Source organism: Mirounga angustirostris, unplaced genomic scaffold, assembly GCF_029215605.1.
Source record: "Mirounga angustirostris isolate CCGP_5_RB_7025 unplaced genomic scaffold, mMirAng1.0.hap1 SCAF_2, whole genome shotgun sequence".
Lineage (NCBI taxonomy): Eukaryota > Metazoa > Chordata > Mammalia > Carnivora > Phocidae > Mirounga > Mirounga angustirostris.
In genome coordinates, this window is record NW_026991710.1 from 186,689,634 (window position 1) to 186,694,625 (window position 4,992).

Consider the following 4,992-nt stretch of genomic DNA (forward strand, 5'->3'; position numbering starts at 1 on the left):
TTGAATCATGAGGAGAACACGCGGGAGATTTTTAGCCCACAGTGATTTAGAATAGCTTGACAGTATGTTCCAACACTGAAGGGGTTATTTTTCTTCCCTCCAATAGACAGAACCGAGAAAGGAAATTCCAAACCCCAGCTGAGACTGGGCCCTGTGATATATAATGTATGTGTGTCGCTTTATGGGAAAGAATGACTAAAACCTCCTTTGGGAGGGATCTTTTGCTCGGTGCTTTCCGTTTTGTTTATGACTGGAAGATAGAAGTTCATTTATGTCTAAGTGTGAGTTTGCAGTCCATTTGGCAGTCTTTCTAACATAAACACCACGTTTTATGTTAGGATTTGAGGGGAAAGAGACTCCCAAATGCTTCACTGTGATTCGCCCTTAGAGTACTCTAAAACACTGTGAAAATAACTTTAGGAATTTTTATTAAATGATAGAATGCTTAGCACTTTGTACTACTTTATGACTTCGTAAGTTTATACTCCTGATGTGAAACTTAGTGAATATATGTGTAAGTAAATAATTGTATTTCTCTGAAATGTAGGAAAAAATTATATCATTATGATACCTTGTTCTGTAGTGTTCTGGGAGACCAAATAATACTATTCTTTGAACAAAAAAATTACCCCAAGCTATAGCTATAATGCAGAATAGGCATAGTAATGTAGAATATGTTTATGTAAATTAATTTAAGGAAATGCATACTGTAACATTTGCTAGATGTCTTGTGACTAGAACTATAGATTTAGGTACTTAAAGTAATGCCAGCCATAGACAGGGCTTGGTGCTGCTTCGTCCCTGTCACCTTCCACAATCCCACAACAGACTTAGGTTCAGGATCACCTAAAATGTTCTTCTCCACTGGGCAGAAATTTTCTCTGTGTTGCTTCCTGAAACATAGATGATCAGAAGTCCTGTGTTTCTCAGTCTTGCTGTCATCAGATTGATTTCATACCACATCAAGTACACATCAGGTGCCTGTTTGCTGGACTGTCCTCTCTCCAGAGATATAAGCTGACATGGACTTTTCACTTACAACACGGAGAGTGGGAAACCCACTCAGGCACCCTCGGTGAAAAATCAACCAACCAAGTTCCAGTGGATGAGCAAGAGGTCTGGAGGTGAATGACGGAGGCTCTTTTTGTAAGGGCCCCCAGAAGACGAATAAGTTGTCCAATATTTCTGATTGATGACCTCAAAGGAGTGAGGGCCTTGGCCGGCATTGACTTTCAGCCTCTCAATTTTAAGTCAGAAGTCAATTTCAACATAATTTACTTCTGTGATTGCACCATGTTGTGTTTGCTTATGTGCCAGAGTTCTGGGTAAACATCGCAAAAACCTCTCCTGCAAACCTGTGTTCTTTTCTGGCATCTTTCTACCTTCTGCTTTCCTGGCAAACCCTTTCTGAAGTGTACTTTGCTTTTCCCACTCTCTCGTGCACACCACAGTCCCCGGCTTTGGCTCTCCTTCCCTTTGAAGTTACTCTTGCTGAGGCCTCTTGGGACCTCCATGTTGCCAAAAAAAAAAGCATGTTCTCCAGTCCTTGGTTTATATGACTTCTCTGGAACATTTAGACCTACTGAACACCCACTGCTTCCTAAATCTGTATTTATGCTTGGCTTTATTATATGACGTCACATTCTTTTGGTTTTCCACTCTTCTCTCTGGCTGTTCCTTTATGGGTTCCTTGGTGGGTTCCAGCTTCTCACTCCTTAGGTGCAACGCTGCCCAGATGCTATTCTCATTTATATGTTCTTAGAGTCACTTTCATACACATGCATAGCTTACACATTGCTTCCGTGGTGATGACTCTCATACCTACATGTCCAGCTCATACCTCTTTTGCTCGAGCGTCAGATGCATCCGTGTATAAGCTCCACCTCAGACTTACCATGTTCAACACCTGCCCCACCTCCCAGGTCTCCTGTCTCTCAGCCTCTGTCCAGATCAGATAACTAAAAAGCATCTGAGGACTGTAGGTCTCACTTTCTGGACAATACAGAGGTGCCTGAAGGCTGGTTAGGATGGTGAGGCCCGAGGCAGCTTCTGGAATTTCTAATCAACCCTGGTCAGTACAAGATGGACCCCGTAGTCTTGAGTTATATGGACAGTCTACTGCGGCAATCAGATGTCTCACTGTTGGATCCTCCAAGCTGGCTCAATGACCATATCATTGGATTTGCCTTTGAGTACTTTGCCAACAGCCAGTTTCATGACTGTTCTGACCATGTCTGCTTCATCAGCCCCGAAGTTAGTCAGTTCATCAAGTGCACTAGCAACCGAGCAGAGATTGCCATGTTCCTTGAACCCCTGGACCTCCCCAACAAGAGAGTTGTATTTTTAGCCATGAGTGATAATTCCAACTAGGCAGCTGGGGGAACCCATTGGAGTTTGTTGATTTCACTATGATTCCCATAGCAGAAGCAACTCAGTCCATGCAAAGCAGGTAGTGGAGAAAGTGGAAGCTTTCTTAGGCAGAAAAGGAGACAAACTGGCCTTTGTGGAAGAGAAAGCCCCTGCTCAACAAAACAGCTATGACTGTGGGATGTATGTGATTTGTAACACTGAGGCCTTGTGTCAGAACTTCTTTAGGCAACAGCCAGAATCACTATTGCAGCTACTCACTCCTACAGACATCACAAAGAAAAGAGGAGAATGGAAAGCTCTCATTGCCAGACTTGCCAAAAATTAGCTATCAAAGTGTATCTGTGACTTTTGAAGTCTCTTCTTTCTGCCCATCCCCGTTTATTGGGTGGCTGCAGTCTCAGTGCCTGAAGGAAGATGCCTAGTAGAGGGAAGCTTAATGTTCTCATTTTTCCCTGGAAGAATGTCGTCCTCTGCATCATCCAAATGGAATATTTCACTCTAACCCTAACTTGAGAGCAGTGTGCTCTGTGAAAATTTCTTCAAGTTATGTATCAAAACCTTAAAACCATGCTATCTTAACATTTATTAATTCCCTTTTTGTCTCCCTTATCCACATTGGCTTATTCCAGAGGAAAAGCAGTGATCTTTAAAGAAATCAAGTATATGTGAAATCTAGAGGAATGCACGAAGAACGTTATAGAAGAATCAAAAACGTATTGCACAGAGATCAACTGGCTAGAAGCAGGTCAAGATCTAACCTAATTCAAGATCTAAATATTAGGAGAATCAAATACTCGTTTCTGTGCCATCTCTTCCATTCACCACGCAGAGGCTTTCCTGACTATTTTTGTAACCTTTGCAGATATTTGATAAAGATGATGTTAGCCCATCTTCCCCCATCTGATTCCTGGACTACTTTAAGAAAGGGGGAATCTTGAGTAACTTCATTAAAATATATGGCTGTTAGACCTTTTAGTTCACTCAGGGAATGGGTCGACTTGCCACTCTGCATTGCTAGCAGCTTTTCTTCACTTTGTCTGTCAGCCATGCATGCACGCCTTCCTTATATCCAAAGTTCTGTGGTTTTAAAACTCGTAGCTGATAACTTCCCAAAGTTACCTGTTATTTCTAATATTGCCGCTTTCTGATAGTCCTAGTTTTTCCTTTCCTCTCTATCTGTAATCTGGCAGAATTGTTTTCAGTTATGTCATGGTGATATCAGGGCTATTATTGTATCTAAAACTTGCAGACTGAAAGTTGGTTTGTTTTTGCGATTATAAGGCAGAAAGAGTGACCTTTCTGAACCCTTCCACTTAATTCAAAATGCAGACAATGTTATTTTTTATATATGGAACCAAGAATAAAAAGAAATGCTATCCATCCTAAAAAAAAAAAAAAAAAAGCATCCAAGACTCACATTCTTTCTCATCTCACACTTAAGGAGTGTAGAGGAGGCTACTTCCTGACCGTCTCTCCCATCTTCTCCATCCTCTCTGCCTGGGATGGGGGGCTGTTTCCCTTCGCCCAGACTGCGGCGGGTCCTCCGAGTTGGTCTACCTCCTCCAGGCTGCCCACCTCTTCCCGACCCGCACACGCTGCTGCAGGGATGACCCTTCTTCTTCTTCTTCTTCTTCTTCTTCTTCTTCTTCTTCTTCTTCTTCTTCTTCTTCTTCTTCTTCTTCTTCTTCTTCTTCTTCTTCTTCTTCTTCTTCTTCTTCTTCTTCTTCTTCTTCTTCTTCTTCTTCTTCTTCTTCTTCTTCTTCTTCTTCTTCTTCTTCTTCTTCTTCTTCTTCTTCTTCTTCTTCTTCTTCTTCTTCTTCTTCTTCTTCTTCTTCTTCTTCTTCTTCTTCTTCTTCTTCTTCTTCATAAAGATTTTTATTTATTTATTCATGAGAGACAGAGAGAGAGAGGCAGAGGGAGAAGCAGGCTCCCAAGGAGCAGAGAGCCCGATGCGGGACTCGATCCCAGGACCCTGGGATCATGACCTGAGCCGAAGGCAGACACTTAACCATCTGAGCCACCCAGGCGCCCCTTCTTCTTCTTCTTCTCCTTCTTCTTCTCCTTCTTCTTCTTCTTCTTCTTCTTCTTCTTCTTCTTCTTCTTCTTCTTCTTCTTCTTCCTCTTCTTTTTAAGATTTTATTTATGTATTTGACAGAGAGAGACAGTGAGAGAGGGAACACAAGCAGGGGGAGTGGGAGAGGGAGAAGCAGGCTTCCCGCCAAACAGGGAGCCCGATGTGGGACTTGATCCAGGACGCTGGGATCATGACCTGAGCCGAAAGCAAACACTTAACGGACTGAGCCACCCAGGCACCCCCAGGGATGACCCTTCTAAACTGCAAATGTCATGATGTCACTCTCCTGGGTACAATCTGTCATTCCCCCCTGACTTCAGAGTAAAGTTAAGTCCTTGTGGTTTTGCATGCCAGGTCTTTTTTCCTTTCTCCACAGAGCCAGTTTGCAACGGCCTCTGGTGAACTTCCTCACCGGGGTTCTTAGTTACTTCTGGGCCTGTCAACACGTGAGCCCCAGCACATGTAGCTTACGAAAGCTAAACCTTGGGGTAAACCTTCCACCTGACCATGATGCACAGTCGATCCTGCCCCTATTAGGGGGACCCCCC

At 43.1% G+C, this 4,992-nt stretch overlaps 1 pseudogene; it reads left to right on the forward strand.

Annotated features, from left to right (window-relative positions):
* Positions 1-1,867: 1,867 nt before the first annotated feature.
* Positions 1,868-3,693, forward strand: LOC123847374 (sentrin-specific protease 8-like; annotated as a pseudogene).
* Positions 3,694-4,992: the final 1,299 nt, after the last annotated feature.